This window comes from Sus scrofa, chromosome 10 (assembly GCF_054392235.1).
Source record: "Sus scrofa isolate SSC_HxYL_T2T_F1_AM1 chromosome 10, Sscrofa_HxYL_maternal_Yorkshire_Landrace_v2.0, whole genome shotgun sequence".
In the NCBI taxonomy this organism is placed as follows: Eukaryota; Metazoa; Chordata; class Mammalia; order Artiodactyla; family Suidae; genus Sus; species Sus scrofa.
The window spans coordinates 71202066-71224997 of record NC_139392.1 but is presented as its reverse complement, the minus strand read 5'-3'; the positions used below and the strand labels follow the sequence as shown (position 1 = coordinate 71224997).

The 22932-nt window shown below is 42.3% G+C and overlaps 1 protein-coding gene and 1 long non-coding RNA gene across 5 annotated transcripts in view; both read right to left on the bottom strand.

Moving 5' to 3' along the window:
* CACNB2 (calcium voltage-gated channel auxiliary subunit beta 2) overlaps window positions 1-22932 on the bottom strand; it is a 455426-nt gene that overhangs the window by 345777 nt on the left and 86717 nt on the right. The gene's annotated exons all lie outside the window — the stretch shown is intronic.
* On the bottom strand, window positions 7745-12800 carry LOC146399503 (uncharacterized). The gene is made up of 2 exons (XR_014817885.1): window positions 11871-12800; window positions 7745-11044 (listed from the first exon to the last, which is right to left on the bottom strand). It is a non-coding gene; the product is annotated as an uncharacterized LOC146399503 (long non-coding RNA).

Sequence of the window (22932 nt, the reverse complement as noted above, 5' to 3'; positions counted from 1 at the left end):
CAATTAGTTGCTACTTTCTTTTTCTTTTTCTTGTTAGGGCTGCACCTGTGGCAATCGTATGCTCCTCAGGCCAGGGGTTGAATCAGAGATGCAGCTGCTGGCCTACACCACAGTCACAGCAACACCAGATCTGAGGCACATCTGTGCTCTATGCCACAGCTTGCAGGAATACTGGATCCTTAACCTACTGAGTCAGGCTAGAAATGGATCCCACAACATCATGGTACTAGTCAGATTCTTAAGGACACGTGGGTTGCATTCATGTTTTGGCTACTGTTGAGTTATGCTGTGAACTGGGTGTTCAAAGATCTCTTTGAGCCCCTGCCTTCCTTCTTCTGTGCATACACCCGGAGGTGGAACTACTGGATCATACGGCATTCTACATTTAATTATTTGAGGAACCCCTACCCTGCTGTCCATCCACAGTGGCGGCACCATTTTAATGAGTTTGTGGGAGGTGAGTACCACGTCCTACTGCTCCATCATCTTGATTCTGCCAGCTGCATCATTTTATATCCCCATCAAGACCACATTCTGTTTTTTGTTTGTTTGGTGGGTTGGTTTTGGTGGCATCCACAGTAAGCAGAAGTTCCGGGGCCAGGGATGGAACCTGTGCCAAGGTTACAACCCAAGCCACAGCAGTCACAATGCCTGACCCTTAACCCACTGAGCCACCAGAGAACTCCCAAGGCTGAATTCTGGATTCTCATTTAAAATATATTGAAGATTAAAAAGTGACCCATACACCTTCATTTGTTACAAAGCCCATCAGAAAACAAGACCCCAACCATACCCCCTGACAACTTAGGCCAAGGTAGGAGAACATTTCTCTCCTAGGTAACCTGTATCCATCCTGAACCCCTAAGGCCAGGATCTCACTTCACAGCTTATGCTCCACGGCCAAGCCCTGCCTGTCACAGGTCGTTAATGAATCTTTGGACCAGCAAACAGGGATGACCATTCTCCTTTTTAGGTTTGCAGTCTTGTGCTCACAATGGCAGAGGCCTCCTAAGCTCTGAGCAGAAACACATGGGAGATGTGGGGGCTTTCAGCTGGTCTGATGGGCACTCAATGACGTGACCTGGACACATGATCATCCTGAATTCAGCTACCAACAGGACACCTGCTGGCCACGTTTAATACAGAGTGGGGATAGACAAAGGGTCATGGGAAAAATTTTTTTGAAACCCAAGTTACTACTGAAATAAATTTTCAAATATGATTTAATATAGAGGGCCCACGCATTGATGGGTAAGATCTGAGAGGATGGATTTTTTTTTTTTTTTTTTGGTCTTTTGGTCTTTCTCTAGGGCCACACCTGTGGTATATGGAGGTTCTCAGGCTAGGGGTCTAATCGGAGGTGTAGCCATCGGCCTACACCAGAGCCGCAACAATATGGGATCTGAGCCACGTCTGCGACCTACACCACAGCTCACAGAAATGCCGGATCCTTGCCCCAACTGAGCAAGGCCAGGGATCAAACCTGCAACTCTGCAACTTCATGGTTCCTAGTCGGATTCACTAACCCCTGAGCCATGACAGGAACTTCTTAATTCTTTTTTTTATGCTCTTTCATGAGGGCATAATGGCAGCTCAAAAGATGTCCACTGATAAAAGGCCATATTCAAAAACTTAGCACAATGCCTATCACTGAGTGCTAAGTAATTGCTTGGCTCTCTCTTTTTTCCCCATCCTTATAACTGGTGAGGCAAAGATTTCGTTTCTTTTCTTTATCATTATTATTATTATTATTATTTGGCCATTCCTATAGCATTTGGAAGTTTCAGGGCAGGGATTGAACCTGAGCCACAGCAGTGACAAGGCCAGATCCTTAACCTGCTGAGCCACCAGGCAACTCCTTGCTTGGTTCTTATTTATTTATTTTTTGTCTTTTTACGGCCACACCAGAGGCATATGGAAGTTCCCAGGCCAGAGGTCCAACCAGAGCTGTACCTGCTGGCCCACACCACAACTTACAACAGCAGCGAATCCTTAACCCACTGACCGAGACCAGGGATCGAACCCATACCCTCATGGATACTAGGCAGGTCTTTAACTTGCTTAGCCATGACTGGAAGTCCTTGCTTGGCTCTTTTAACAGTGACCTTCCAAGAGCCGACCTGACTTCCTTCTTTAGAGTTCTGGATCTATTTTGGCAGAGCCTGAGATCAAACCCCACTCCTCAATCCCCAGGGCAGTGTCCCTCCCCCTCTTTTCTCCTCTTTTAGTACCTTATCCCTTTTTTTAGCCTAACAAAAAAAAAAACCTAGCTAGACAGTCATAGAAATAAACAGATGTTTCCACTACAGACGAGCTCCCAAGACATCCTCCCCAAATCAAGAGGATTTTAAAGCCACACACAAGAATTACAGCTGAGGTCACCAGACACATCAAAGTGGCAACATCGCTAATAAACTGAGAGATGGACTTAAGGGCTGCATCCTCTAGTGTTAACTGCGGTGTTGGGAGCTGCCATCTGTGCCTTCCATGTCCTGGGGAATGATGGTCTTCCTTGGAGCCTGCGGGTAGATGCCAGGGTCACGCGTGGGCTGGCCGCCGAGGCAGATGTGGGCGGGGCGGCGGGGCCAGACCTCCGCCCACTTGATGTCAATTACACGTGCTGCTGAGAACTTATCTTGGAGTTTTCCTGAGCTCGACAAACTCTTTAAAAGATGCCCGGGGAACTTGGGCTTAAGCTGTTAATGAATACACCCAAGAATTCTTATTTTTAAAAAATGTTACAAAAATTCCAATAGGCGGAGAGCCCAATGCTTGGCTCCGCTGTGGCTCCACTCTGAGGCCAACACAGGAAGTTAGCATAATGCTGATCTCTGCCCCGCAAACCTATTTTTAAAGACTCGCAGGTGACTCAATACACTTAGTATCCTCGCTAAGGCAAACATTGCAAACCTTGAATATAGGATTGAAATTATTATTTTCCTATACGTTTCATACATTTAAGAGGCTGTACTGTGCACTGGTTAAGCACATGGCCTCAGGGGCCAGGGCTGTACTCTGGATCTTGGCTGGGTAACTGTGGACAAGTTGCTCAGCTCTTTCTGTGTCAAAGTCCCCTCTTGTACAAAATGAGAGTAAGAACAATCTGCATGGGTCAGTCAGGAAAAGAAGTGCATGATTACATATAAGGTGTTGTGTATTGCTAATGTTGTTCTCTCTTCTTCCCTGAAGGCTAATTCTTCTCACTAAGCTCTAAAAACTTTTCTTCAGGAGTTCTTGTAGTACAGGGAAAACAAATCCGACTAGTATCCATAAGGATGAGGGTTTGATCCCTGGCCTCGCTCACTGGGCTAAGGATCCCGGTTGCCATGAGCTGTGGTGTAGTTTATAGATGCAGCTTCGATCTGGTGGGCTTGGATCTAGTGTGGCTGTGGCGTAGGCTGGCAGCTGTAGCTCTGATTCAACCCCTAGCCTGGGAACCTCCATATGCTGTGGGTCAGGCCCTAAACAAAGCAAAAAAACCACAAACAAAAACTTTCCTTTATTAACTCCCCCGAAGTGGAAAAATATCATAAAGTATGTATCATTGTTATCCTCAAAAGAGACCTTGAAAGGTTTTATGTAAATACCTTTGTGGTCATTTTTATTTGCTTGGGGAAGAGGAATAAAATAAAATCAGTCGAGGAAAATTTCCAAAATAAGGCATTAGTATACTTTACATGGAAGATCCGGTCCATTCCACATGTGTTTTTTTGCAGAGACTATCATTCAAGACTAAGACTTTTAAAGAAAAGAAATGGGTTTCATGGCTTTCAAAGTCGTTTATGTTGAGGGCTGTCACTCCTAGTGCAAATCTTGGAACGAAAGACACAGAAAGCAATCAGAACTTCCAAGGAGAATCACAAAGAACACAAGGAAAGAATTTGATTTCGAAAGGTATGTCTTCTTACTCTTTACCCCTGAACTGCGTTGCTAAGGAACATAGTTTCTATTTTAAAGCTGCAGTCGCAATCAACAACTAACATACCATCAAGTTTTGATGAAGTTCAAGATGCCAGTTAAGGTGCAGTGGATAAGAAACAGACTTGCAATATACAGCCTGGACCCTGAAAGAGAGGCAGCCTAGCTGAGGATGCAAATACCTACAAAAGATATATTAAGACAGAAGAGCTGATTACAGCACCATGAGCCAAGCATGATGGTAACCAAAGACCCAGGATGTGGGGCAGTATTTTTCAGTCTGCATACAGACTACTGCTAACCAGGGCTATTTCCACAGATATTGTTAGAATATTTAAACAATGACATTCTCAGAAGTATCCTTTCACTCCAGCCCCACTAACCTTCTTCCTGTTTTTTTTTCTCTGACTGGCCTAGGCTGCGTATGATGTATGTTGGGCAATTTCTTTTTTCTTTTTTCCCTTGAGGGACTTCCCATTCATTTTAATCCCTTCATGTGCAGAATTGCTGGCCAGAAGCTTTAAAGACATAATGCAACTGGCCCCAACCCTGGACCTCCTTCCCCTGGTTTTGTTCCAGTTCATGTGGGACCTGAAATGATAATTTATCATTTTAATTAAGGAAATAAATAATATCTCCCCATCGGGTAAGATGAGATTTGACTATATGATTTCCAAGCTTCCTTCCAGATCTCTTTTTTAAAATGATTTTCATTTTTTTCATTACAGTTGGTTTACAGTGTTCTGTCAATTTCTACTGTACAGCAAAGTGACCCAGTCATATATATATATATATACACATTATTTTTATCACATTTATCTTCCATCATGTCTCATCACAGGTGACTAGATATGGGTCCCTGTGCTATACATTGCTTATCCATTCCAAATACAGTAGTTTGCATCTATTAACCCCAGATTCCCAGTCCATCCCACTTCCTCCCCCTCCCCCTTGGCCACCACAAGTCTGTTCTCCAAGTCCATGACTTTCTTTTCTGTGGAAAGGTTCATTTGTCCCGTATATCAGACTCCAGCTATAACTGATATCAAATGGTATTTGTCCTTCTCTTTCTGACTTACTTCACTTAGTATGAGAGTCTCTAGTTCCATTCATGTTGCTGCAAATGGCATTATTTTGTTCTTTTTATGGCTGAGTAATATTCCATTGTCCACGATTCTTTAAGAATCACAGGATGCAACTAGAGGTTCTCACACTAAGTGAAGAACTATATGATATCACTTGTATGTAGAATCTAAAATGTGGCACAAATGAACCTATCTACAAAATAGAAATAGACTCACATACGTGGAGAACAGACTTGTGGTTGCCAAGGGGGAGGGGAAGGGTTTGAGGGACTGGGAGTTTGGGGTTAGTAGATGCAAATTATTCCATAGAGAATACAGAAGCAGTGAGGTCCTGCTGTATAGCACAGGGAACTATATCCAATCACTTGGGTTAGAAGATGATGCAAGACAGTATGAAAAAAAGAATGAATATATATGCATGACCTAGTCGCTTTGCTGTACAGCAGAAATTGGTACAACATTGTAAATCAACTATGCTTTAATAAAAAAAAAATTTTCTTTAAAGAACCACAGGTTTTGGAGTTCCTGTCATGGCGCAGTGGAAACGAATCCGACTAGGAACCATGAGGTTGTGGGTTCGATCCCTGGCCTCGCTCAGTGGGTTAGGATCTGGCGTTGCTGTGGCTGTGGCATGGGCTGGGAGCTGTAGCTCCAATTAGACCCCCTAGCCTGGGAACCTCCATATGCTGCAGGTGTGGCCCTTAAATAAATAAACAGAATCACAGGTTTTGCTTCAGTTATCATTTTTGGATTTTTTTTTTCCCAAGAGAAAACTAGCTTTTTCTCTTGACTTTATTCTCTGCCCCTTATCACTGTTTAGTACCATATACCTTGAAAATGTTTTTAAATCTCAAGAAACCAGCACGTACACGAATGCTATTGGCTGCCTGTGTTTACTGGAAATAGTTCCCATCACACCATCGTGGATAAACTTTTCCTGATATTATATTCAATTGTTTGCTTAAGAATCATAGATAAAAAAATTGGGGTAACAGATGAATGTGGTGGAGGACAATCTCTCCACAAGATGGAGCTCATTCTTTTTGCTTTGCTTTTCTAACTTCAAGGACATTTTCCTCTTTTTTTTATTTTATTTTTTTGCAGAGAAGTATGCTGCTGGTTTCAGATATTTCTGAGGGTTCTACCACGTTTTTGTCCTCACTATTTCAGTCTGGGAGGCACTGCCTGTGTTGGGGCAAGAGGGAGTTTGGGGTGCTGTGACCTTCTCCTACCTTTCCCCACCCCCCAATAGCAAGTGAGCCCTTTTGAACCTACTAGGTAAAATGTGATGCCAGCAATTTCCTCTGTTAGGTGTTGGGAGTGGCTGGTCTTGGAACGTGACCAGTGAAAGAAGAACTGGCCACTGAGGGATTCAGGTTAGAATGACTGTCCCTTGAATTCCTTTAGGAAAATCTGAGGCTGACTTCCAGAGGACCAAATAATAAGATTCTTCTTTGCTTTTTTTTTTTTTTTTTTGCTTTGAAAGGAGGTGCCTAGTTTCCACACTGAAGAATAAAGCTATACCTAATTGTCCTTTATTAAACCTCACCTCAAGTTTTTAAACTACAGAAGAAGCAATCATTTGATGGTAAATATCCTTTCCCAAAGTGTTCTAACACCACCGCTTTTTTTAAAAAATTTTTTTTATCAAAGTGTAGCTGATTTATGTTAATTTCTGCCATACAACAACGTGGCTCAGTTATACACATATATATTATTTTTCATGTTCTTTTCCATTCTGGTTTATTGAATATAGGATATTGAATATAGCTCCCTGCGTTATACCTTAGGACTTTGTTGTTTATCTATTCTATGTATAATAGTTTGCATCTGCTCATCCCCAACTCCCAACATCCCTTCCAAACACAATAGTCTGAATCTACTAACCCCAAGCTCCCAAGCCATCCCACTCCCTCCCCCTTCCCCTTGGCAACCACAAGTCTGTTCTTTACGTTTGTGAGTCTGTTTCTGTTTTATAGATAGAACATCCAGCTTGAACGCTAGCCATTGCCACACACAACTACCAGCTAAATTATAAATGTAGAAATCCATAGCTGAGAATTAGATTATAAGGGTAGAAACCCATACTGAGACCACTCATAAGAGGAGTGTTTCCTTTGCATGTAGCCAATATGATCCCCACTAAAGAGAGTCCTTAAAAGAAAAGCCTCTTACCTTGTTAATATTTTAATACGTAATACATTTTCATGGTGCCAAATACTTTAAGTATCATGACCATAAAAATGTAAATACATTCCTCCAATGACTTTGATACCTTACCAAATAAAACCTCCCCAAATGTTTAAAAGTGCATTTTCTGTTTGCTTTGTACAGTGCTGCTCGAAAACTATTTAACTCCATGAACTTTAAAATCCCACATTAAATTTGGCTGGGTACATATCTGTGGTCTTATAAGACTAATTTTAGATCTCTGCTATTTTCCCAAGCAGAAAATACAACTACAGTTTTGAACTTCTGGCTCAACCCCTGAATATGGGAATCATCATTCTTGTTTTCTAAGAATAAATAAATAAAATCATGTAACTGAAATTGTGGGTTTTGTCTTCAGACTGGCCACATGCTGGCCTCCCTTTCTTCATCAACACACCAATATTATCCATACGAAGGAGTAAATGAATTTCGCATACTAAGTATTACCAACATTATTCACATGACTAGATGGAAACACAACGGGGATGTTTTTTCTTACATATATATTTTTTCTCTAGTGTAAACATGCCTTTCTTTTCTTTTTCCTTTTTACAGCAGCACCTGTGGCATATGGAAGTTCCCAGTCTAGGGGCTGAACTGGAGCTGCAGGTGCTGGTCTACACCACAGCAACCCCGGATCTATTACACTTAGGATGGATAATCAATGAGGTCCTGCTATCCAGCACAGGGAACTATATCCCGTCTCTCGTGACAGAACATTCTAGATGATAATATGAGAAAAAAGAATGTATGTATTTATATGTACGACTGTGTCGCTATGCTGTACAGCAAAAATTGGCACAACATTGTAACTCAACTATACTTTAATAAAACATAAGGTAAGTAAAATAAATGAGGTCTAGACGGTGAAACCATCTGCGAGGCGTCAAATATGTTTAATCTGCAAGTTCCCCTCCATTTCTTTCCATCGTCTCCCTTGCAATTGGATTATGAAGAGAACTGGTCATTTGTCCTCCAGAATTTTTTACATTCTAGATTTTGCACTCCTGTGTTTTCACTTCACAGAACACTAATATTGTCCATTCTAATAATAACTAATTAATAATAACATTATTCAGAGTCATATTGTCTCTGAGCAGCACAGGAATGAAAAACTGTCTGGTATTTACCCTCCAGGCCCATCTGTTAATTCCCTGGAACTATTGTTTTCTTCTATGAGACTTCATCAGCTATTTCACCGGGTTCAATGACAGAAACTTTTGGCATGAGAGCATGTTTTCAAAGCACCTTTAAGCAAAAGATGCTTCAAAGCAAAAAGCTCCCAAGGCAAAAGTTTCTGTCGTTGAACCGGGTGAAAGAGCTGATGAATTCAGAAACTTCTAAAGAGTATCTCTGATAAGGAGTTAAGAAGAGAAGCCAAGATGAAGAGCAAACCTTCATATAAGGTTGACGATATAAGGGGAGGAACAGAAGCTACTGAACTTCCGGGAAATGCAAACGTAGAAAGTGATGAGAGGAGTTCCTGTTGGGGCTCAGTGATAAGGAACCTGACTGGTATCCAGGAGGGTTCGATCCCTGGCCTTGCGCAGTGGGTCAGGGATCTGGCACTGCCGTGAACTGTGGTGCAGGTTGCAGACACTGCTTGGATCTGACATTGCGGTGGCTGTGGCACTGGCTGGCAGCTGCAGCTCCAATTCGACCCCTAACCTGGGAACTTCCATATGCTGCAAATGAGGCCCTAAAAAGCAAAACCGAAAACAAAAAGAAAAAAAAAAAGTGATTAGAATCTAATACCTGACTCTTTCCCTCTCTTTTTGATATTGCAAAGGATGCCTCCACTGGCTTCCATCTGTATGTGAGAGCCACACAGAAGTTCTCCCACGTTCTTCTGGGCTAGTTCGCCACTTCTGTCTTTGACAATCTGCTCCCCAGGTTGAATGGCTCAAGAGGAACATGACAGAAAGATCAGGAAGCACTTTTTTTTTGGGGGGGGGGGTGAATGCACCCACAACATGGGAAGTTCCCGGGCCAGGGATCAAAGCCGCACCACAGCAATGACAATGCCAGATCCTTAATCCACTGAGCCACCAGGGAACTCCAGGAAGTGCATTATCTACTAGCAATTGACAATATCTACTCCTCAGAGCCTGAGCTTTCTGCAAAGATCCCATATCTTTGCCAACCACACCCAGAAATTGAGTTATTAGGTCATATGATTCTGTTTTTTCACCACCAGCTCGAATCCCTTATTTTCCCACCTTCGCAGAGCAAAGACTGCTGAGTCACTTTATATTTGAAACAAGGTGCAAACAACAAGCCTGTGACATTCCCTGTATTCTTGTAAGAACAAGAATGGAAAAATGCCATTCTGAATTCCGGAGGGAGGAGTATTGACGATAAGTTTTTCACACACTCACTCACACACTCACACGCACACCTGACTGAATGTTGTGTTGTACATCAGACCAAAAAAAAAAAAAAAAAGAAAAAAAAAAATCTCTTGACTCTTCATTTTCTCACCTATAGAAGAACACAGTTACAACAAAGACTATTCCATATCCCATGGGAGTTAAAATGTGAAGAATCTATGCTTTTACAAGTTCAACTGAATTAAATTAGATTCCATGAGGATCAATAGAACAGGAAAACAAATCACTCCGTCCATGTGACTTAATCAATAGGTAACTGAGTTGAATTGACTGGTCCAATTGATATATCGCCATCCCATTAATGGCAAAAAAAACAAAACAAAACAAAACAAAAACTCTGACAAAGAATTGAGATCTGTTACGGATTGGTCCAGGGAGAAATATTTCTATTCAATTGCTAATGCCAGGCACAACAAAGTCACCTGCTCAGCTTTATCACCCCAGCCCCAGAGGGTACCGGCCTTTAGAACTGAGCCCTCCCCCAAACTTTAGAAGGTCCCACAAAACGTAATCCAGGGAATACAAGGCACATCAGTCCTGACACAGAATGACGGCTCTTCATAACTGTGGGAAATTCCTCCTGAAGCCTAGACTGGGCTCAACCATCTCAAGCAGCGAGGGACCATGAAAGGTGATTTAGGGGCTGGCATTTTCCAGGGTGGAGACAGGGAAACAAGAAATGTTTTAGCATATGTGTTGTGCTGGTTACTTTCTCCCTGTGCCTCCTACCCGCTGTCTGCCTTACCCTCTCAGCCACGTGGCCTTAGAGGTGTTTCTGGACACACAGGCAAACGTCCTCTTTAGGCCTCAGCAGTGGCTGTTCCCTCTGCCTGGAGAGGCCCTTACTCCTCACTGGTACCTTTGCTCAAAGGACACTCCCTCACCAAGGACCATCCTGACCTCCCTACTTAAGATGGAGACACACCCTCTCAATCTCCCTTATCCTCAACTCCATTTTTCCTACAAAATTTCCAAGTTTCTTTTTAAAAAAGAAAATGACTTGCTTTTTGGTTTTGGCCGCACCCAAGGCACGTGGAAGTTTCCAGGTCAAGGATCAAACCCGGGCAACAGCAGCGACCTAAGCCGCAGCAGTGACAACACCCCGGTCCTTAACCTGCTGAGCCACCAGGGAACTCCTCTAAGCTTCTGCCACACTAAACAATAGATGTTTACTAGGTTTATTGTTTATTGCTGTATCTCCCAATGAAAAGTCAAGTCATGTGGGCCAGGAATTCCCTGGGGTGGATCCAGGGTAATAAGAAATGTTTGCTCACTGACATACCCCACATGCCTGGCTCATAGCACCTGTTAAGGAAGTGTTTGTTCAATAAATACGCAAAGAAATGAATGAATACAATGTATTTATAGGAGTTCCCATTGTGGCTCAGCAGGTTAAGAACCTGACGTAATGTTGGTGAGGATGCAGGTTCGATTCGATCCCTGGCCTCACTGAGTGGGTTAAGGATCTGGCATTGCCACAAGCTGCAGCATAGGTCGCAGATGTGGCTCAGATCTGGTATTGCTGTGGCTGTGGCGTAGGCCTAAAGCTATGGCTCCAATTCAACCCCTGACCTGGGAAACACAGGTGTGGCCATAAATTTTTTTTTTTAAAAAGTGAAAACAAAGGATCTCTTTACAGCCCAGGAAGGATCTGTGGGTTATCTCTAGAAATTGGTTAACTTGGTTCAAATAAACAGGACTGATTAAAGACCTTCATCCTGACTGGATTATGCTACCACTGGTCCCATCACTCAAGCTGGAGTCTAAAAAACAAGTATATTTATTCATGCTAGCTTTCAGGAACATTTTCACATTTGTTTTGGAATTAGGAGAGGGATGGCTAAATTTCAAAATAAATGGATAATTTTTTAAACCACAAGAAGGGCTTTGTGAAAAGGGGAAGGAACCAGCAGATGGCGCTCTAGTCTGCTTCCCGCCAATCCCAATGAATAGACTAGCACTTTAGCTATTGTATGCAAACTTTCCAAAAAAAAGAAAAAAAAAAAAAATATATATATACACATATATATACATATATACAGATGCACATATATGTGTGCGTGTGTGTCTATGACAATTTTTTTTTCCTTTGTAGGGCCGTACATGTGGCATACGGACGTTCCTAGGCTAGGGATAGAATGAGAGCTGCAGCTGAGGCCCAGGCCACAGGCACAGCAATGCAGGATCCGAACCGCATCTGCTATCTACACCACAGCTCACAGCAATGCCAGATCCTCAACCCACTGAGTGAGGCCAGGGATCAAACCTGAATCCTCATGGATGCCAGTTGGGTTTTTTACAGCTGAACCGCAGCAGAACTCCCTATTTTATTTTTTTATTAAACTATAGTTGATTTACAATGTTCTGTCAGTTTCTGCTGTGACCCAGAAAGTGACCCAGTCATACATAGATATACATTCTTTTTCTCATACTGTCTTCCACCATGTTCTATCCCAAGAGATTGGACACAGTTCTCTGTGTCTATTCTAAATGTAAGAGTTTGTATCTACTAACCCCAAACTCAGTCCATCCCCCTCCATCCCCTTGGCAACCACAAGCCTATTCTCTTCCATGTCTGTGAGTCTGTTTCTGTTCTGCAGACAGGTTCATTTGTGTCATATTTTAGATTCCACATATAAATGATATCATATGGCACCTGTCTCTTTCTTACTTCATTTAGTAGAGAAATCTCTAGTCACATCCATGTCACTGCAAATGGCATTATTTTGTTCTTTTTTATGACTGAGTAGTATTCCATCGTGTACATGTACCACATCTTCTTAACCCATTCACCTGTTGATGGACATTTAGGTTGTTTCCATGTCTTGCCTATTGTGAATAGTGCTGCCATGAACACAGGGGTGATGTAATCTCTTTCAATGAAAGTTTTGTCTGGGTAGATGCCCAGGAATGGGATTGCTGGATCATATGATAGTTCTTTATTTAGTTTTCTGAGGAACTTCCACACAGTTCTCTACAGTGATGGCATCAATTTATATTCCCACCAACAGTGCAGAGGGTTCCCTCTTCTCCACGCCGTCTCCAGCATGCAACAATTAAATGCTTTTTTTTTTTTTTGTCTTTTTGCCATTTTTAGGGCCACTCCCGCGGCATATGGAGGTTCCCAGGCTACGGTTCGAATCAGAGCTGTAGCCGCCGGCCTACACAAGAGCCACAGCAACTTGGGATCCAAGCCTCGGCTGCAAAATATACCACAGCTCACGGCAACGCCGGATCCTTAACCCACTGAGCAAGGCCAGGGATCAAACCTGCAACCCCATGGTTCCTAGTTAGATTTGTTAACCACTGAGCCACGACGGGAACTCCAACAATTAAATGTTTAAAAACCACTGAGACAGAAGCATTCAAGCACTCAATTTTTACCATCACTAACCAAGGCAGGTGGCAATAATGGTGCAAAAGGGTGTAATCCTGAGACACGCCCACTAGTGATGAAATATCCATGTAGTTTTCACTTCTGCTTAAAACCAAAGGGACTGAAGAGACTTAGGAAAAAGCTCTCCTGACAGACTCTGCAAGAGACTATCATCCCCAAGATTTGTTGTAAGTTAAAATAAAAAGAGAATTCTAGCATGAGAGCAACTAGGAATTTCCAAGCCCAAGGGGTCCAGCCCAGGAAGAGCAGCTCTAAATAAGAAATGATAAAACCACCTCCTTGCCATCAATGTTAGACTGAAATCGAACACGGAAACAGTGGTTTACAGACCATTCCTAGGCTTGTTGATCACCCAGAGGTGGGTGACGGGGGTGGATCAGGAGTGAGGGGTGGGAATGATTTGGGGCAACCTGCTTTTTTTGTTTTGTCTTTTTAGGGCTGCACCCACGGCATATAGCAGTTCCCAGGTTAGGGATTGCATTGGAGCCCTGATCTACACCACAGCCACAGCAACACAGGATCCAAACCGCATCTGTGACCTACACCAGAGCTCACGGCAACGCTGGATCCTTAACCCACTGAGCGAGGCCAGGGATCAAATCTGTGTCTTCATGGATCCCAATCTGATTCATTAACCACTGAACCATGATAGGAATTCCAGGAGCAACCTGTTTAAAAAGGTTCTTCTCTTTCAAACTCACTCAGTTCCTCCATGCTAAGCTCACCAAGAAGTACAAAGAAAATACATATTCACAAAATCCCAAGCAGTCAAAAAAAAAATATCTCATAATGAGGAGACAACTGCAGAACACATATCAGCCTAAAAGACTGGGGTGAGTTTTCCTTTTTATTTTGTTTGAGCTTTCCAATCCCAGCTACTTCAAAACGACAGCTGCTGTCAGAATGCATCAGGAGAAAAGCATTGTGAGGGCTGTGTGGCTGGGCCCTCAGCCTCTTCTCCCTTCTTAGGAAAAGGAGTTTTGGTGCTCACTCAAAAGTCTTTGCAGATCCTCAGATGGGACCCAGAAATGCCTTATTCCCAAGGGGTCTCTGAGCTGAGCACTGTGGGGAATGGGGCCAGAACACCGGTTGAACCCGCCCCAGTGGGCATGAAAATCTGCAACAGACCAGGCCCCTGACTTAGATGAATGGGATGGGCTTCAAAAAGGGGGAAAAGACAGGCCCTGAATGAAGTCATCAAGTGTCCAGGCTACTTCTGAAAGAGACCCACTGAGTTCAGAGTCACTGCTGTCTTGGGAGGGAACGCTGGATGTCGCTGCTCCTGTGAAATGCCTTAGGGTGAAATGCTCCTGCGGGAGTGACCTTTGACCCACCTCTGATGATGTGGGGAACGCACGAGGTTAGCACTGCACAGCCACGAAGCCTCAAGGACTTGTCACCGTACTTTTTTTCCCTTAAAAACACAAGCCATGTAAGGAATAAGGATAACTTCTATTGTGATCATCAGTATTAAAAAAGAGACCACCTTCAAGTTCCCTTCGTGGCTCAGTGGTTCATGAAACCCAACTAGGATCCATGAGGATGTGGGTTCGATCCCTGGCCTCACTCAGTCGGTTAAGGATCTGGTGTTGCCATGAGCTGTGGTGTAGGTTGAAGACGCAGCTCGGATCTGTGGCAGGGTATAGGCTGGTGGCTACAGCTCCGATTCGACCCCTAGCCTGGGAACCTCCATATGCTGCAGGTGTGGCCCTAAAAAGCAAAAACATAAAAATAAAAAATAAATAAAATAAAAATAAAAGACCACTCTCCTAGAGATTCTCATACTAAGTGAAGTTAGTGAAAGACAAACATCGTATGAAAGCACTTACAGGTGGATCCAAATGAACTTATGTGCAGAGCAGATACAGACTCTAAGAATTTGAAAACAAACATATGGTTCCCAAAGGGGGCAGGAAGGGAGAGGGACGGATAGAGGGTTTGGGATTGGCACGTGCACACTGAGGTCTATGGAATGATTGGCCAACGGGAACCTGCTATAGAGCACAGAGAACTCTACCCAATATCCCAATTCCATCTCTGTGGGAAAAGAATCTGAAAGAGAACAGATCTGTGTCCATGCAGCACTGAATCACTGTGCTGTGCTGCAGAAATGATCAGAACATTGCAACTATACTTAATAAAACTTTAAAAAATAAAAACCAACTAAAAAAAGGTATAAATAATAATAATTTAAAAAAAAAAAACCTCCTTGCTCTGATCACAAGCTGGATAAATGAGCCTGAAATGGAAGTGACACCGGGGCCACTGAGCCAATCAATGTCAAAGGCCCAGCTGTAACAGCTGTGACGATACTGCAACGATTCTTTACTGGTTCATGAATAGTTACCACTCCAAGCCCCTGCCCCCACATCTGTCACAACAAATGCCCTGAAAAGTTCCCCAGGATCCAACAATTAGGTTACAAGCTGTCTCACCACAGCTCAATTAGTGGCTATGACGGGGGACCTTCCTGATCAGTTGCTAAGCTTTTCTCTTAGAGTCTCTGTGTAAGGTAAAAATGGATGCGAAAGTTCAGTATCTGTGTTTAATCCAATCCAGACAGAAAAACTCATTTCCAAGTCAGTTCCAGGATCTTCTACACTTAACAAAAAAAAAAAAGACTTTGAAATAAAATGGCAAGTGAAGTGAGGGTACCTTTCTGGAGAAGGTTGAGTGCTTCCTTAGAAATGTTCAATCAAATACTATCGGTGTGAAATACAAGTTTACGTGTATAAATAATGGTATAAATGAGAGCAACGGTACTTTTACCAGGTACAACCAATGGAAGTAAAAATTTCTGGAAAGCCATTTACAAGATTTCTTGTGTGTGTGTGGAAGAAGAGGCAGAGAAATAAATAACTTTTCTATCTTGGGTGTAGTCCTATAAATGATTCATTTCTTTGGTTCACCCATTTTTTTTTTTTTCTTTTTAGGGCCGCACCCACGGCATATGGAAGTTCCCAGGCTAGGGGTCCAACTGGAGCTACAGCTGTCAGCCTACACCACAGCCACAGCAATGCCAGACCCAAGCTGCGTCTGCAACCTACACCACAGCTCAAGGCAACACCGGATCCTTATAACCCACTGATCGAGGCCAGGGATCCAACCCTCAACCTCATGGTTCTTAGTCAGATTCGTTTCTGTTGCGCCACAATGGGGCATCTGGCAGCTAACTATTTTGAAGGACACTTATAGATACATACCATTTTACTTTGTTCATCTAAAAACAAAATGAACTTATTCAAATTTACCCATACATACTTGGGGGGGGGGGATGAATTTCAAATATGTAACACAAAAAATTTAAAAGTACTAGGAATCTTTCATGAAAGACATGTATTTTGAAGTTTGATGTGGAGTTAGGAAAATAACCCACCTTAACATTAACTAATTCGTCTTTGTTTCCTGGTTGCCCACCTCTAATCAGAGCATGACAGAACATGACTAAAGGGTGGGCAAAGATTTACACTGCATTTGAAGGAATTAAATGTTTATTAATAGAAATTTAAAAGGAGATTTCTTGTTTAGAGAGGGACATTTAGGATAATCTGAGGAAATTATCTGGAATTAATCTTAAACATATTTCATAGACAGTTTTTTCTGTATTTCAGTAACTACCACTAGCAGAAAAAATCCTTATAAAAACGTAATATTAAAAAAAGAACTTAGGACAAGAATGGTCATGTGAGAAATGAGCAAATTTCATGGCAAAGAAACTATTTCACTTGCTAGATAAGTCTTATACAAAGTCTCTGTTTAAATTAAAAAAAAATTTACTATATTTAATAAAATATGGAATTTTAACAGCCAAGATTGCACATGCAATTGAGTTAAAAGGGACCTCCTAGGAGTAATTCCTATTATAGGATGATTCCTATTGTAGGATGTATTGTCCCATGTAACCTTTTTTTTTTGTCTGAACTCTTGGCTTTTTTGTTTTGTCTTATTTGAAGCTGCCCAAACTGAGTAACAGTTGCTTTCTTTTCCTATATAGTCATTCCCACCCTAATCCAGCAGTTTCACCCTCACATGCGCCAGTGAAGATTTTGACCTGTCTACCCTGTTACCTGGGAAAGAGGAGTCAGGGCTCTGGAAAACAATAATGAAGAATTTTGTAGGGGGTTCTGCTGTGGCTCAGTGGTAACAAATCCAACTAGTATCCATGAGGACATGGGTTCGATCACTGGCCTTGCTCAGTGGGTTAAGGATCTGGCATTGCCGTGAGCTGTGGTATAGGTCACAGATGCAGCTCGGATCCCATGTTGCTGTGACTGTGGTGTAGGCTGGCAGCTGCAGCTCTGATTCCACCCCCAGCCTGGGAACTTCTATAATGCTGCAGGTGCAGCCCTAAAAAGACAGATATGATAATAATAATAATAATAATTTTGAAGCATTTTTTATCTATAAGAGAGGAACCTCCTGGAGTTCCCATCGCGGCGCAGTGGTTAACGAATCCAACTAGGAACCATGAGGTTATGGGTTCGATCCCTGGCCATGCTCAGTGGGTTAAGGATCCGGCGTCACCATGAGCTGTGGAGTAGGTTGCATACACGGCTCAGATCCCGCGTTGCTGTGGCTCTGATATAGGCCGGTGGCTACAGCTCTGATTATACCCCTAGCCTGGGAATCTGTTATGTTGGATACTGTCTTCCCCCCAATTTTTTCATTATATTATGTACAAAAGTAGGTGAATATTATAAAAATATATTTATAAATGTTTCTCTCTTTACAGTCAGTTTTTAACCACCTATACACAATAAAGAAAGGACTCTTTTTTTAAAGATAAAATCTGATCTGGATCAAGTAAGAGCTATAAGCCGATCATACTAACTCTATATACAGAAATTTAGAGTACTGGGAAATAAAATGGGAAAAGTCCAGTCAGTGGGTAAAGAGTTCAAGATAAGTGGATCTGGAGTTCCCATCGTGGCGCAGTGGTTAACGAATCCGACTAGGAACCATGAGGTTGTGGGTTCGGTCCCTGCCCTTGCTCAGTGGGTTGATGGTCCGGCGTTGCCGTGAGCTGTGGTGTAGGTTGCAGACGTGGCTCGGATCCAGCGCTGCTGTGGCTCTGGCGTAGGCCGGTGGCTACAGCTCCGATTCGACCCCTAGCCTGGGAACCTCCATATGCCGCGGGAGCGGCCCAAGAAATAGCAACAACAACAACAACAACAAAAGACAAAAAAAAAAAAAAAAAAAAAGACAAAAAGATAAGTGGATCTGTACAAGGATTTTCAATTTAATAAGTAAGTCAAAAATAATTGTGTATCTATATTCAACAGCCAAGACATGGAAACAACCTAAATGTCCATTGACAGAGGAGTGGCTCAAGAAGATGTGGTACATATACACAGTGGAATATTACTCAGCCATTAAAAAGGAAAGAAATAATGGCATTTGCAGCAACATGGATGGACCCAGAAATTATCATGCTAACTGAAGTCAGTCAGACAATGAGACATCAACATCAAATGCAATCACTGGCATGTGGAATCTAAAAAAATGACACAGTGAACTTCTTTGCAGAATAGATACTGACTCACAGACTATGAAGAACTTATGGTTTCCAAATGAGACAGGTTGAGGGGTCGGGAGATGCACTGAGGGTTTGGGATGGAAATGCTATAAAATTTGGTTGTGATGATTGTTGTACACCTATAAATGTAATAAAATTCATTGAGTAATTAAAAAAATAAAATTTGAAAAAAAGGCCATGGAACCATAAAAAATAATGCGAATATATATATATGTGTATATATACACATATATATGTATATTTATAATTGAAATTGGCATGGCATCATAAATCAACTATACTCTAATAAAGAAATAAGTCAAGAATCATGAAAATTGGTCAATAATAACATAAGTAGCTAGCATGTGATCAAACAACTTAGTAGTATCTTAGAGGTGTTATTAAAGATTCAGAAACATGTGAATGAATTATTCTTATTATCTCCATTCCATATAAAAAAGAATAAACTAAAGCTTACAGAAGATACTGATTTTACAGGATCATCCTCTTAGCTTTCAACCACTGAAACCTTGATCTGAGTCCAGATGGTTCTCAGGGCCATTAGACTACATTTCTTCTCAAGTAGCTTAAAAGAGGTATTTTGTATGACCACAGAGCTATAGATCAATGAATAACTTCCCATTCCATTTTCTAAAGCACTGTCACTCACAAAACACATCAGTAAAGGAGTGAGTTTGTATCACCAGCCAGTTTTACCCAAATCCCAAATCTTTTCGTTTGTAGGATAATGTCCATCATGGAATGAAGTGGGGACATTATTCAAAAAATAGCATGTTTGAGCCTTCTAAAATTAACATCTATTCCAAACATGACTTTCAGACATTACAAAGTGAAATACCACCAATTTTTATTTACTTTGTATGGCTACATCCATGTCATATGGAAGTTCCTGGAACAGGAGCCCAATCAGAGCTGAAGCTGCCAGCCAATACCACAGTCACAGCAACACTGGATCTGAACTGCATCTGTGACCTGCACTGCAGCTTGTGGCAACGCCGGATCCTTAACCCACTGAGTGAGGCCAGGGATCAAACCTGCATCCTCATGGATACTAGTCAGGTTCTTAACCCACAGAGCCACAGTGGGAACTCAAGCACCGATTTCTTGAAAGATCAAGGGCAAGGGGATCTAACAGATTCTGAAAGCCATGGGGCAGGCTCTCGGGTTCCACAGAGACTGATGTGCAATTACACACACACAGTTGCACACCATTCACTCTCAAAACCGAAAGGCAGAAGAAACTGGCTGTTCAGGTTTGTTGAACAGATGGGGGAACCAAGGTTCAAGAGACTAAGAACTGACTTGAGTCCCTGCTGCCACAAGGGTCAACCTCCCCTCAGTCCCCTTGCCGGGCACTCTGTCCTGGGGGACCCTCTGTATCCAGGCTTTGAGTTAAGAGCCACAGAGGAACAAACTGGAAATGAGTTTTGACCACTCAGCTCCTCCACGTGACCCTCTCGTTACCCGAGCTGATCACTGACTGAGGCAGGAGCCTCTCTGTTCCCTTTTTTCCTCATGGGCTTTTCCAGAGACTCCCCAAGTAGAGAGCAATCAGAACTCGGGCTCAAAGCCAAAAAGTCGAACCCTTTTGACCCAGATCATAAATATTGTAACGACGACTGGCCAGGACCAGGGCTCTCACTCTCCAGCTCGTTCAGAACTCAAGTCTTCCTGCTTCCGACCCAGTGATTTTCATTCAAAAAGGGGAGTGACAGGTTTCTTTTTTCTATGAAGTTCTATTTTCAAAATCAAAATTTAACAAACTTAAAATTAAATCAGAACTGGTGCACTTGATTTTGACAGGGCTGTCCTTTAATCATCTGTGGGGAACAGATGACCATTCCGTAAAGCGGCCCCTGGGACAATTCCAAACAGAAAACATAAAATTTTAGATTCCTACCTCATGTCATAAACACAAGTGAACAAAAGATTTTAAAAGTATATGAGTAAACAAAGAATATTTTTATGCCTATTATTAGGGAAGATTTCTTACATGATGAGAAGTGGGAAACGTAAAGTAAAAAAGTTGATTTCTTATAAGATGAGAAGTGGGAAACGTAAAGTAAAAAAGTTGATAAAGTTGACAACAGCACAATTTAAAATGTGTATGTATCCAGAAAGTGGAAAAGTAGCTTATGGACTGAGAGCAGGTACTAGCTCGCAATACTTACAACTGAAAAAAGATTACTATCAGGAATATATAACTCAATACAAATTTATATGCAATACAGAAACAGACTCAGAGGTAGAAAACTAATTCACAGTGACCAAAGGGGAAAGGGAGGGAGAGACAAATTCAGGGTATGGGATTAACAAATGCAAACTACTATACGTAAAAAAATAAGCAACTTCCTATATAGCATATGGAATTATATTCACTATCTTGTAATAAACTATAATGGAATGCAATCTGAAAAAACCTGAATCACTGTACAATACGCCTGAAACTAACACAATCAGCTATACTTCTATTTAAAGAAAATACTCAGGAATTCCCGTCGTGGTGCAGTGGTTAACAAATCCGACTAGGAACCATGAGGTTGCGGGTTCGATCCCTGGCCTTGCTCAGTGAGTTAAGGATCTGGCGTTGCCATGAGCTGTGGTGTGGGTCGCAGACTTGGCTAGGATCCCACGTTGCTGTGGCTCTGGTGGAGGCCGGCGGCTACAGCTCTGATTCAACCCCTAGCCTGGGAGCCTCCATATGTCGTGGGAGCAGCCCAAGAAATGGCCAAAAAAGACAAAAAAAAAAAAAAAAAAGAAAGAAAATACTCAATATAAACACAACAAAGGCAAATAACACGGCAGATAGATGGCAAAAGATATAAAGGCAAGAGATAAAAGCAAAAGTGCATGAGATGGACAAAAATGTGAAAACTTCAACATTTCTAAGTGTTGAGAAGAATGTGGGTTAAGAATCCCACTGTAGTGGCTCAGACTGTTGCAGAGACACAAGTTCGATCCCCGTCCCAGTGCAGTGGGTTAAAGGATCCTGGTTGCTGCAGCTGCAGCTCAGATTCAATCCTTGGCCAGGAACTTCCATATGCCTTTGGTGCAGCCATTAAAATTTTTTAAAAATGAATGAACCATCCCTACATGTAACACTATGGATGAATCATAGCTATAATGTTTAGCAGGGAAAAAGAGTGTTAGGTGCATACTGTAGTGTTCCACTCTTTACATAAAACTGAAACATGCAAATACATCTTACAGGAACTCACGTACGAATACACAGTGGTATATATTGCTTAAAGATACATATATACATAAGAAAAATGTTTTAAAAATCCATGGAACTTATTTAAGTAATTTAGTGTTGTGATTTCTGCCAATGGGGGAAAGGAAGGCTACATAAAGAGAATCAAGCATGTTGGCAATAAAAAATAAATCCAGTTTATGAAGCTGGGTGATGGTGATGGGTACACAATAGTTTATTATACTTTATGACTTTTTATGTCTTTAAATTGCATGATATGGAGTTCCCATTGTGGTGCAACGGAAACAAACCCGACTAGGAACCTTGAGGTTGCAGGTTCAGTTCCTGGCCTCGCTCAGTGGGTTGAGGATCCGGCGTTGCTGTGAGCTGTGGTGTAGGTTGAAGATGCGGCTTGGATCCCGCATTGCTGTGGCTCTGGTGTAGGCCTGCTGCTATAGCTCCCATTAGACCCCTAGCCTGGGAACCTCCATATGCCGCAGTGCAGCCCTAAAAAGACATAAAGACAAAAAAAAAAAATTGCATGATACATTTTTTTTTTTTTTCTTTTTAGGGCTGCACCCGTGGCACAAGGAGGTTCCCAGGCTAGGGGTCTAATGGGAGCTGTAGCTGCCAGCCTATGCCACAGCCACAAAAACTTGGGATCTGAGCCATGTCTGTGACGTACATGACAGCTCGTGGCAACATGGGATCCTTAACCCACTGAGTGAGGCCAGGGATAGAACCCACGCCCTCATGCGTATTAGTCAGGTTTGCTACCACTGAGCCACAACAGGAATTTCGCATGATGCATTTAAAAAACATGGGACCAGTCCTGTTATTTCCTAATAAATGTTTCTCTAAGGGATGGAGAATTATGCACTTCAAAGACTGAAGCTGAGAGAGGATTCCAGTGTCTAGGGAGAAAGTCCCATGTGCATTTACAGCCACATTGCTTGCTTCAAGCCCAGGGGAGTCCTCCGCCTTCTGTTGTCCATTTGGTCTACAAGCTTTTTTTCCATCCTTCTCCCCCACTCTCCTCCCCTCCTCTCCCTCCCCTTTCCTCCCCCTCCTCCACTCTCTTTCTTCAGCCTCTCACCAGACCACCAATGCACTGCATCTTCACCCAGTCTCCTTATAACATCAATTATAATAGCGGGTAACCAAGGGGGGTCTTGGCATAAGCCAGGGTCCATTCTCAGTGC